Here is a 13,798-nt window from a genome sequence, read left to right on the forward strand (position 1 = left end):
GTGATGCTGTATTCATGGCCTAGGGCAACCCCTCCTTCCAGACCTAGTCCTAAAATTTAAAAAACAACGTTTTATCCCTTATACGCGACATTGCCCTGAGTTAAACGCGTGTATACGCGGGTATGTGTATAGCCAACCCGCGTGTATGTATTAAAACACTTAAAAAAATATAACACTCCTTATTTTCGAGGCGGAGATCGCGGGTTTTACCTGTTGATCACCTGTTAGTGCCCGTGGCCCAACTGTTCCCAAACAACTCCTAACTAAAAAACTACTTTGGAGATGGTATAAAAAGACCTCAAAGGGAAGGCCTAAAGGGAGGAGAGAAGAGAGAGAAAGGTTGTTATGCTGAGATTTTTCCCTTGACCAGGTCTGAAGTCCCTTGTGCCTTCTGCACTTCCCCCATTTTGTACAGGAAACCTTTGTTTCCTTGTGTGTTGATGTTCATCCACCATTTATGACATCATGGAGAGAGTCATGGAAGGAGTTTGTTAGAGGCTTGAGGCTGGAACGGATCCGGAAGGAAGCTTTGCTTGCAGCCTACTGAAGGTGACTCAGGTGAAAATATTCCTTTTTATGTACTTTATTTGTCTATAATAAAAGAAACACATGTCTTGGTTCCCGAAATGAATCTTCTTTATGTTAATGATATTCATGTTTAGAATTCATATACAAAAGGTTGTTTGGATTTCATAACTAACTACCTTTCTTTATAACATGAAGATGGTTCCTTTATAAGTTTTTGTCCATATACTACTGTGTTCTTTGAATTGGTTGTTTTGCAGGACAAAAGAGAAGAAGGGAACTCCAAGAAGGGTTTGGACCCTAAAGGCCTTCTCAAACGTAGGACCAAAGGTACGTACCCTTATCATAGAATTTGCTTATGATAGCATAATGGCTGTATGAATGCATGTTTCTTTGAATAGATAACTTTCAGTCTGCTAGGGTTTCAACCCAAAAATCCCTAGGGGAGTAATTCCCTCAATCAGAATTGGCGACTCCACTGGGGATAAATGATCTGAAGTCGACCATGTAAGAAATCGTTTGATTACCGGTCATTGATGTATACCATTAACAAATGCGAGACTACTCACTGATAATGATAATGAGCGTCAAGGTACCAAGTACAATCTAACAAGTGTGAATAGATGAGCTGGAGTCGAACACTTGTAAGAATCTATCGATCAGGAGACAATGATGGTTTTCCACTATCGATAGCGAAGGATCTACCACTAATGACTGCAAACCCCAAGGTACTGCCAAATGGACTCTAGATCTTCACCCCAGAGAACTAGATCATCTGTTTCACCGACACTCGTTCTTTCCACTGTACCATAGCATTCTTTTATTCTTTTTCCGGCTTAACAGAAAAAGACAAAAAAATTAAATATTCCAAAAAGAGCGGGAATGGGACATTATTTCCATTTATTGTTGGCAGCTAGAGTCAGTTGTGTCGCCCTTGAACAAAGCACTCAAAACAAAGTCTCCTCTATATGGGTGGGATATAGTTTGACTTAGGTACGCCATAACCTTGTTATTGAGTCAGTTCTCCACCGATTGGTTATCTCTTCCAATCACATGGAGGGTTCGTTCATGCCTCCTGCATAGCGAACTTATACCGAGTCATCATATGCTCCCACATAGTCACATTGAGTCGTGCTTTTGTTCAAGGGAAGTACCTGAGTCGGCCTCTCTGCGGTGTCTCTTGACTCATTTTTCAGTCGGCCATCCATGTTTGTCAGTGTCATGTCTATCATCACATCAGTTATATTGGTCCTTTACTCGTGCCGGTTTGAGAAGGTCCCCATTGACTTCTTGCTGGTGGGTCTTGTCCTTATCGACGACGACATCTTGCTCTGAGGACAGGCCTAGAGCCGCACCATGGCCCTATTTTCATTATTGATAGGTCACCTTGTGCTCAGCATCGATCAGTATCATGGGTCTTTGACTAAGTGGTTTCCCTTGTGTTCGACATCATCTTACATTATCACACATTGGGATTCGTGCAGTACCTTGGTTTCCATTTGACCCTATTGGTGGATACCTCGCCTCTGTGTCAGCTTTCATTGTTGGTTGGTTTAGAGGGTTTCTGTCGTGCGCTAGCCACATCTTGTGTACGCCGGAAACGTACTTCGGTTGGGTTACTACATCTTTTTCGTTCGATTCCTTCCACATTATTGGCCTACGGGTTACACTCACGCTAGATTGATGAACGATGCCTTAATGTCTTCCTTCTAGCAGATCTTTCCCTATCGACTCCGACTCATTGCTCTGGGGCGAAGATCTAGAGTCCATTTGGCAGTACCTTGGGGTTTGCAGTCATTAGTGGCAGATCCTTCGCTATCGACAGTGGGAAACCATCATTGTCTCCTGATCGATAGATTCTTACAGGTGTTCGACTCCAGCTCATCTATTCACACTTGTTAGATTGTACTGGGTACCTTGACGCTCATTATCATTATTGGTGAGTAGTCTCGCGTTTGTTAACGGTATACATCAATGACCGGTAATCAAACGATTTATCACATGGTCGACTTCAGATCATTTATTCCCATGGTGTAGAAATGTACCACGGCGGTCGGTGAAGACCTCAGTTTGTATCAGCATTCATTGGTTCACTTGACAATTGCTCCTATTACTGCTAGTTGATACCACTCCACTTTATATTTTGCAGTCAGTCATGGCGACATTCTATATGTTGGCACCTGAGTTTGCAGTGTAGTACCATCCTATTCCATCATGTTCAGTTGGTACCTTTTAGGGATCAGTCTTTGATATCAGTGATCCGTTGCATCTTTCAGCATCATTGACAGTCTTATATGTGATATTCAGACATATACTTGTTCATTATGATCAGATGATCCATTATGTATCTTTCAGTCATTTATACTTGTATACTTAGTGGATCCGCTTGTACTTGATATGCGGACATGCTTTACTTTTTCTGAGCATGGGTATGCCCGCCTCAGACAGTGTTTCTTTCTGATCTCCTTTGGTGGCTTGGTAGGCTGAATTCTGGTGAAGTCCTCCTCGATTTTTGACAGACTTCCTTTCCATGTACTCGCATAATATATTTCGGCCATCATGTACCCCTTCTGACCTCATATATTAGGGGGCATTTGTTATAGCTCCAAATCTCACTCTTATGGTTTGTGATACTATATTCATGGCCTAGGGCAACCCCTCCTTCCAGACCTATTCCTAAAATTTAAAAAACAGTGTTTTATCCCTTATACGCGACATTTCCCTGAGTTAAACGCGTGTATACGCGGGTATGTGTATAGCCAACCCGCGTGTATGTATTAAAACACTTAAAAAAATATAACACTCCTTATTTTCGGGCTGAGATCGCGGGTTTTACCTGCTGATCACCTGTTAGTGCCCATGGCCCAACTGTTCCCAACCAACTCCTAACTAAAAAACTACTTTGGAGATGGTATAAAAAGACCTCAAAGGGAAGGCCTAAAGGGAGGAGAGAAGAGAGAGAAAGGTTGTTATGCTGAGATTTTTCCCTTGACCAGGTCTGAAGTCCCTTGTGCCTTGTGCACTTCCCCCATTTTGTACAGGAAACCTTTGTTTCCTTGTGTGTTGATGTTCATCCACCATTTATGACATCATGGAGAGAGTCATGGAAGGAGTTTGTTAGAGGCTTCAGGATGGAACGGATCCGGAAGGAAGCTTTGCTTGCAGCCTACTGAAGGTGACTCAGGTGAAAATATTCCTTTTTATGTACTTTATTTGTCTATAATAAAAGAAACACATGTCTTGGTTCCCGAAATGAATCTTCTTTATGTTAATGATATTCATGTTTAGAATTCATATACAAAAGGTTGTTTGGATTTCATAACTAACTACCTTTCTTTATAACATGAAGATGGTTCCTTTATAAGTTTTTGTCCATATACTACTGTGTTCTTTGAATTGGTTGTTTTGCAGGACAAAAGAGAAGAAGGGAACTCCAAGAACGGTTTGGACCCTAAAGGCCTTCTCAAACGTAGGACCAAAGGTACGTACCCTTATCATAGAATTTGCTTATGATAGCATAATGGCTGTATGAATGCATGTTTCTTTGAATAGATAACTTTCAGTCTGCTAGGGTTTCAACCCAAAAATCCCTAGGGGAGTAATTCCCTCTATCACCTGGTCCAGCCTTCAGTGGTTGCCTCTCTATTATGTCTTCAACAGAGTTTTTTTTAAATAGTGAGCTCAATTTGAGCTTCACACATAATAGATTACAATAATAAGAGCTTTGCTTGAACCCCTCAAGCTTTCTCTGAGTACACAGACTCCCGCAATGCTCTCTGTCTCTATTTCAACTCTATCTCGGCACTGCCTTCAATACTGCCTCTGTTCTATTTGCTCTCTGTCTGTGGCTTTAAAGCCAATCTGGGTTGTGTTTCTCCTTCCCGACTTTCTGTATCTCGGGCCTTTGTCCGCCAGAATCCCTCTTTCAGCGTTACATAATCATGGCATAATGCCCAAAGGGGAGGTGGCCACCTATTCAGCATCAGAAGAGTGCCTCAGTTCCTTGAAATCCTTCAGGATTTACAAACACATCGTTTTCTATTTTACACAGGAAATTGTCTGCATAACTATGAAATGCCGCCAAAACATAATTCATTTCAGACTTCAAAATTCCTGAAACATGTTTTATTCCCCTATCAGGTCCACCCTCCATCACTATCGCAAATTGCTTTGGTCTCGCTCCGCAGTTCCCCTTTGTATTTTTGAAATATGTTACAAATTGTGAAATGCAATAAAATGGCCTTTCTTCAGAACTTGAAACTATATCGAATAACCTTAAGGTACCCTTTCAGGTCCAATGTATCACATCAGCGCTTTCCCCTTCGCATTTAGTTTAACAAACGAAACAGTGAAATACATTAAAAAATGATGTTTGGCGGATCTCAAGACCCATGTAATATGGCTTATAATATTCATCGTGTCCGGTCCATCGGATCCAATGTATGCATGTACCATAACCCTGCTCCGTTAGGTTGCTTCGATTGCAATATCGCAATCACTCATCACAATAACTCTTGGGCCATTGTAAGAGCTTCTGCAATCCCTGATAGTGATCCGGCGATGCAATATGGGCCGTCAATCTGTGCGCTTGATCGATGGTCCAGATTAACTCCACCAATCACCAATGCATGCCTTATGTGGATCTCGCTGATTCCATTGATCGCTGTCACAAGTATCATGTGGATCCCGCCGATCTCTACCGAAGGTCACCACCGATTGCAATCCACTACTTAGTGTTGAAAATGCAACAAGATGATGGAGCTTAGTGAAAAGGAGTCGCCTTCACTAAGTGGGCCCATAGGCTATTTTTGGCGCAAAGTCTATTTTTAGACTATGTCTATTTTTAGACATATGGATCATGGTCTACGAGTTGCAGGATGCTATTTGTGGATGATTGGTCATGTTGGTAAAAATAGATGGACTTCTATTTTTAGAAATATGGGCGGTTTCTATTTTTAGACTGCCAGGCTAAAAATAGAACAGTCGAACATTATTAGCTCATAATAATATTTGGACTATAAACATTATCTTATCCTCTTGGAGCACTTCAGTTTGAGCTACATATGTGGCACATGCAGCTGTCAAAAGGAAATACGCTTTTCTTATGGGTCAGTTGAGCTATTGCATGCAGGACTTCAGTTAGAACTCATGTGGTTGAGTTTGGTGGAGTTGATTGTGGAGTTGATGGAGTTATGTTCAGTTTGACTTGGTTAAACTAGTTGTATTTAGTCTAGCTGCAGAATACACTAGTGATGAGTGATGTGAATTAATTATTAATTAATTCACTAATTATTAACTCATAAAGCAACTGAAGAATACATCAATTAACTCAGTGCATGGACAGTTCAATGGAGACAGGTGTTAGAGGTTGAGATTGCTATCAGTTGTGACTATAGTTGTGCATGAGATCTTGCACAATCAATGGGATTGAGTAATGCCAATGAGGATTGCATGGTTCAGCCAAGGAAATACGAGTTTGCTTCAGCCATTCATCATTATTCTCATGCAAGATTGCGCAGTGGAGGCAGGCAAACAGTGGAGGAGATTTGAGGCATCAGATCTAAGCTAGTTTGTGTGTAACAGGTGGAGATAGTACTGAGTACTTGTGAGGAGTATTGTACTATGTATTGTTACATGTTCTCAATCATTATAATATACAGTGTGGGGTTTTCATCTGTATGCTTTCCCCGTGATATACAATGTTGATATGTGTGATTGATGCTTCAATGTGCGCATGCGATTGTTTTTGAATACTACAAATTGATGATCAATAGTAGAGGAGGCTATGTATTATACATGCATTCCACAAATAGTGTATAATCAGGATAATCTCTATGAATAAGTGTTATATTATTCAAAATTTCTACACTTAGATCTGGACCTTTGATCGGCCAGATCTGACGACTACTGTGTATTACTTGTTCCGCCACCGATACTCTGTTTTTTTCATTAATTTCACGGACTTTTGCCTCCTGATAGTGGTTTGAAAGGCTTCCTTATGTGATTTTTCCTTGGTTTTTGGCATGATTTATTTAATTTTTGAAGACAGAGAGTGTTTCTTGGATCCATTTGTATCACGCCTTCCCACTAAAAAGGATTTTGGACCACCAAAAGTTGGTTTTCAAGCATTGTTTAAGTGAGGATACAACTGCCTCACTTGCCCAATCTCTATCCATTTTGCATTGCTGGGTTTTGAACCTTTGAGTCCAATTCTAAGGTACTCTACATCCCCTCTATGCATTTTCCTCACCTTCTTGTCCAGAACTGTATCTTCTTGCAGCTCATTATGGTATTCAGGCAATAGATCATCAATGGAAGGCAATGGACTTTTCTCTTCAGGATCTTCAATTAATGAAGGTTTAAACAATCTTAAATTTTCTGCATTTACTATTGAATAGATGTGCATGTATGCTGGCAGATCAAGGCGGAAAGCATTCTCACCAATTTTCTCAAGTACCTTAAAAGGCCCATACCTTATTGGCTTCAGCTTCTTTCCTTCACCTTGCATTCTGTCCTTGCTGATATACAACCAGACTTGATCGCCAACTTGGAAGCTGTGCTCCACCCGGTGTTTATCATGCCTTGCCTTGTATTTGGCTTGGCTCTTTTCTAGCTGTTCTTGCACTGCCTGGTGAATTTCTTAGATTTGTTCAATGAATCTGGTTGCTTTGTCCACATCGCTGTGTCCAGCAACTGCTATGTCTTTTTCAAAGACAAAATCTAAGGGAGACCTTGGTATGAACCCAAAACAGGTCTCAAAAGGAGATCTCTGTGTACAAGAATGTTTAGCATGGTTGTAAGCATGTTGCACATAACATAAGTGTTCATCCCAAAGCTTTGGATGCTTGCTACAATAACCCCTAAGCAACTAGATCATTGTACTGTTCACTACCTCTGTTTGGCCATCTGTCTGTGGATGAAAGGCTGTGATTTTCTTCAGTCTAGTGTCCATTAACTCCCACAGACTTGACCAAAACTTCCTAATGAATCGGGAGTCTCGATCAGATACTATGGAAGTGGGTAACCCAAAATGCACCCAGACATGTTGAAAGAACAATTTCGTTGTTTGTTCAGCTGTAATCTGCTTATTACAAGGTATTAAAATACACATTTTGTTTAACCTATCCACAATAACATATAAATAGTCATGTCCCTTTCTAGATTTTGGCAATCCCCCAACAAAGTCCATGGAAACACTTTCCCAAGGATGGGAAGGAACTGGCAGTGGAGTGTACAAGCCTAGTTTTCTATTGCTAGGCTTACTTTTAGCACACATGGTACACCCTCTTACATATCTAGAAATTGTTTCATGCATTTTTGGCCAATAGCAGTATCTTTGTAGATGTGCAACTGTTTTACTTACACCAAAATGACCTAATATCAGGGAAGTATGTGCCTCCATAATTATGTTAATTCTCTCTGTTTGTGGAATGCATAGCTTTCCCAAATGATACAAGAGTCAATCCTTAACATAGTAATCCAATTCTTCTACCTTTTTGCCAATACTTAAAGCTACATATACATCTTTAAAGTCTATATCTTGAACATATTGTTCACTGTATCTTTCATGCATTACTGAGTTATGCTTAAGTATAGTAGATGCATTTATGATTGGTTTGGACAACATATATACAACTTTATTGTGTATGCCCTTTTTATATCTGATGACTAAACGAAACTGCTGTAGGAAACCCATCCACCTATAGTGTCTTGACTGTTGCAGTTTAGTTTGTGAGTGCAAGTACTGAAGTGGCTGATGATCAGTATGTATTATTGTTTCTTTGCCCATTAAGTAATGTTTCAACTTCTTCACACTCTGAAATAATGCAAACAGTTCTTTATCATATGTAGGATAATTAACTACTACAAAATTAAAAGTCTCATAATGGTAGCATATGGGTTTACCATGTTGCATCAACACTGCTCCTATGGCATAATCACTGGCATCTATTTCGATCTCAAATGGTTCTTGAATATTTAGCAATGCTAGTACTGGTGTTGTACTAATTTTTTCTTTCAAGGTGTTGAAGGCTTTCTGCTGCTTGCCTCCCCATTGAAACACCTTTTTCAATCTTGTCAAAGCATGTAAGGGAGTTGCAATTAAGGAAAAGTTAGCAATAAACTTTCTCCAATATTGTGCGGCCCCTAGGAAGCTTCTAACTTCTATAGTAGACTTGGGTTTAGGATAGTTTACAATGACTGAAACCTTAGAGGGATCTATCTTCAGTTCACCACAAATAATTCAAAGATGTTTACCAAATTCACACTTTGATAATTTAATATAAAGATTTTCTTTTTTCAAAACATCTAGAGTTTGCTTTACATGCTTCAAATGTTCTTCCCATGTTTTACTGAATACAAGAATGTCATCTAGATATACAATTAAAAAATCATCAATAAAAGGCCTGAGTACATCATTCATTACTCTGATGAAAGTGGCAGGAGCATTAGTTAAGCCAAAAGGCATAACTAGCCATTCATACAACCCTTGCTTTGTTTTGAAAACAGTCTTCCATGCATCTTGCTCTGCTACTCTGACCTGATGGTAACCACTATGTAGGTCCAACTTGGAAAATTAAACAGCCTCTTTTAGCTGATCCAATAGATCATCAATGCGAGGAAGGGGATAACGATTCTTGATCGTTATTTTATTTAGTGCTCGGTAATCAATGCGCATCCTCCACAAACCATCCTTCTTTCTCACCAACACTATTTGAGATCCACATGGCGATGTGCTTGGTCTTATGAACCCTTTCTCGAGCAGCTCCTATACCCGCTTCTTGATTTCTGCATTCTCTAATGTGGATAACCTGTACATTCCGATGTTAGGCAATGGAGCATCTTGCTGCAAATTAATATCATGTACAATTTCCCTTTTTGGTGGCAGACCTTTAGGTTCTTGAAATAATATATCATATTCTGAAACAAGTCTTTCTAAATCAACCTTTTGTTTAGCATCATAGCCCTCAAATACATTGGTTTTTTCAGGTTTCTTTTCCTTTACAACCATCAGTAAAAATTGTTTGCATGAATTTACAATCCTTTTCATCTGCCTTGAGTTTATGAAAGTATAATTATTTTTTATTTGTGAGCTCTTACAATATATTCTATTCCATCTTTAACAAGTTGATACTTATTTTCAGCTCTATAGAAGATGGCTTTTCTATCATACAAGTAAGGGCTTACTAAAACAATTCCACATATATCCAAGGGAATTACATCCAACTCAACCTCATCTACAAATGTTGAACCAATGGCAAACCTAAGTTTACATTGTCTAGTCACTTGTAGCTTTTATTTATCACATAACCAACCCAATGGATATGGCTTCTTATGAGGCGTGGTTAGCAATCCAAACTTCTTTACAATTGCTTTAGAAATTAAGTTTACTTGTGAGTCACTATCAAACAAAGTATCAATCTTTTGATGCTTGGAAATAACTCTAATATGAAAAAGCTCATGTCTTCTTCTCTCATTTTCTTCACTATCAATAGTTTGGGCAGAATTACTAGTAGATGCTCCAGAATTTTTACCTTGTATACCTGTCGCTATGATGGTTGTTTCATCGCCTAAGTCTGACCCTAAATCTAAGTTCTGAATAGAAGCAGCAGCCTTCTTCTTCTTGCCATCGAACTTCTTTGGTTTCAGCTTCGGATGCAAAGACCGACAATGTTCATCATCATGTCCATCCTTCTTGCAGTGAGTGCATGAAGGTTTGGCCTTTTGTACAACATTTTCCTTCCTCTCTTTCCATTTTTGCTTCCTCTTTTCCTTGTTCTTGCTTGCAGTGGGTTTTGATGATCCCCTAATCTCTGGGTTAACATTCTTGCCTCTACCCTCTAGATGGGTAGCCTGAATAGATACGTCATCTATGCTAGTAGGGTTAAACATGAGAATGGTGTGCCTCAGATAACTATGTAGACCACCTATATACTTCAGCAAAGTTTCAAGTGAGTCTAAAGAAATGCCTACAATCAAAGCTCTTTTTCTAAATTGTTGAGTGTAGCTTTGTACACTTTTCCCTTTTAATTGGTGAAGGGTTTGCCAACTCATCATAGCTTTCTGCATATAAGCTAGTGGATAGATTTTTTTTTTAATTGCAGAAACAAATTAACTCTAGACAGAAAGAGTTTTACCATGTTTCTTCAAGTTAGCTTGTGTCTTTCCTTCCCACCATACCAAGGCAGTTCCTCTAAGGCATAGGTTGGCCATCTGAATTTTACTCCTGTCTAAATCAGTGTTCTGCACCCTACAATACACATCAATCTGTCTAATCCAATTATCTAGCTTCTCCGCATTTAACTCTCCATCATATATTGGCAAATAAAATTTAACATCTAATTTAATCAAAGATGTTTTCTTCTTTGTATGTTCAGGGCTATCAGGAGGTGTGGATAGAGGAGCCTCTTTCCTTTCCTTTTGCCTTCAGAATGGTCATCTCGAAGAGATTCTTCTGTCCCTTTGTCTCTATTATGTGTTTAGCAGAGTTCTTTTTAGAATAGTGAGCTCAATTTGAGCCTCACACACAACAGATTACAATAATAAGAGCTTTACTTGAACCCCTCAAGCTTTCTCTAAGTACACAGACTCCCTCAATGCTCTCTGTCTCTGTTTCAACTCTGTCTCGGCACTGCCTTCAATACTGCCTCTGTTCTATTTGCTCTCTTTCTGTGGCTTTAAAGCCAATCTGGGTTGCGTTTCTCCTTCCCGAATTTCTGTCTCCCGGGCCTCTGTCTGCCAGAATCCCTCTTTCAGCATTACATAATCATGGCATAATGCCCAAAGGGGAGGTGGCCACCTATTCGACATCAGAAGAGTGCCTCATTTCCTTGAAATCCTTCAGGATTTACAAACGCATCGTTTTCTGTTTTACACAGGAAATTGTCTGCATAACTATGAAATGCCGCCAAAACATAATTCATTTCAGACTTCAAAAGTCTTGAAACATGGTTTATTCCCCTATCAGGTCTTCCCTCCATCACTATCGCAAATCGCTTCGGTCTCACTCCGTGGTTCCCCTTTGAATTTTTGAAATATGTTACAAATCATGAAATGCATTATAATGGCCTTTCTTCCGAGCTTGAAACTATATCGGATAGCCTTAAGCTACCCTTTCGGGTCTGGCGTATCACACTGGCGCTTTCCCCTTCTCATTTCGTTTAACAAACGAAACTACGAAATACATTAAAAAATGATGCTTGGCGAATCTCAAGACCCATGTAATATGGCTTATAATATTCATTGGGTCCTGTCCATTAGATCGCATGTATGCATGTAACATAACCCCACTTTGTTAGGCTGGTCCGATTGTGATATCGCAATCGCTCATCGCAATAACCCTTGGGCCATTGTAAGTGCTTCTGCAATCCCTGATAGCGATCTGGCGATGTAATATGGGTCGTCGATCTACGTGCTTGATTGATGGTCCAGATTAACTTCACCAATCGTTGTTGCATGCCTTATGTGGATCCCACTGATTCCGTTGATCGCTGTCGCAAGTCTCATGTGGATCCTGTCGATCTCTGCCAAAGGTCAACATCGATTGCGATCCGCTACTCAGATCTGGACCATTAATTGGCTAGATCTGACGGCTACTATGTATTACTTGTTCCGCCTCCGATACTCTATTTTTTTCATTAATTTCATGGGTTTTTGCTTCCAGATAGTGGTTTGAAAGGCTTCCTTATGTGATTTTTCTTTGGTTTTTGGCATGATTTCTTTAAGTTTTGAAGACAGAGAGTGTTTCTTGGATCCATTTGGATCACCAACATCGTCAACAGATACCTAAAACAAAATCCAAGACTTGGAGTCTCGTGTTGCTATTGAGAGACAAGTATTTTTTGAATTTGAGATCGTGGAAGATGTTGCCACTTAGATTCCTGACCTGGGGCACACCCAAAGACGAAGCAAACATTATTTTGGAGCTATGACTCTATATTGGAAAATGAAGACCCTGCTAGGCAAGAAATAATGGATAAGCAGACTGAGAAATACAAGATATTTTTTGGTATATAGGATGTTAAAAGATATCAATGCAATCCGAATTTCTAGTTAGAAAGAATTGAAGAAATGTTTGGCCACATTGAGCTACACTTCTAGTGTAAATCAACTTCTCATGACCCTCAAGGACCAAGTGCTTAGGATACAATTTCAGGCACCTCTTCAGATACTCAAGTTTACATGATGTTCACCGATTTTTGTTTTTATAGTACATGCATAAATAGTTTGATTATGCTAGAAACATTGATACTTCTTGAATTTTGGATTACTTACTCCATAGGTCGGTGGTCAAAAGAATGTGGTTTCTCATTGGAAGATTGAGACCACCTACTTGACGTGGACTGATGGATGTACATGTTTTGCATGATTTTATGATGTAATACAATCTAAACTTGCAAAAAAAACCTTTCATATTCATCGTCATAATTCCTAAATCTACGGACATTCATTAATTAAGCGATTTTTTCTCTTCTTGAAATTGATTCATTTTCTTCTTCCTTGGTAATCCTTTTCCTCAATGGTAATATTCTCTCATTTCTTTATGTTTTTATATTGGCACAATTTTCAAATATTCAAGCTTCATTTGTCCATCATGATGAGTGGATGTCCACTCAAAATGTTGAATGTTTCAAAACTTTCTACACAAATTATTTCCAAAAAGATTTCACAACAAGTATATCTGTGTTTTGACTATTATTGCTAACATTAGAACAACCCTCACAAGTTCCATAGTGAAACAAGTTTGGACAATTCCTACAATGTCATGCATCAAATTTTTTTTTCCATCATTATGCCACTAAAAAAATTGAAGATAAAAAATGCTCTCTCTTAAAATGCCCTACAAACACTCATATCAAATCACATTTTAAAAATATTTGTTTAAATACCTACTCTCCCAACCTTTTAACTTATCAAAACTACAATGATTTATAATAACTTTTATTAAAACATTTTAAGTAAAAAAAAAATTAAAATAAATGAAGTGATTTCTTATTTTTTATCAATTGAGATTTAACTTTTTTATTAATAATAATTATTAAAAAAAGAGTGAAGTTAAATTTCAAAAATGTGATAATATTAAAAGTCAATAAACCAAAACAAGAGGCCACAAAACAATGTGAAAGAAAATAAGAAGCATGTTAAGAGTTTCTTCCAACGGAAGTGTTGATTCTGTGGCATTAAAAGCTTAAATTTCTACGGTTAAATGACACGAAGATTTAAAATTTAACAAGTGGATAAAAGTTCCATCCTTGGGACAGGTTTAAATGGATAA

This window comes from Pinus tabuliformis, chromosome 3_2, assembly GCF_031772625.1.
Source record: "Pinus tabuliformis cultivar Carrire ecotype Pingquan chromosome 3_2, CPIR1, whole genome shotgun sequence".
NCBI lineage: Eukaryota > Viridiplantae > Streptophyta > Pinopsida > Pinales > Pinaceae > Pinus > Pinus tabuliformis.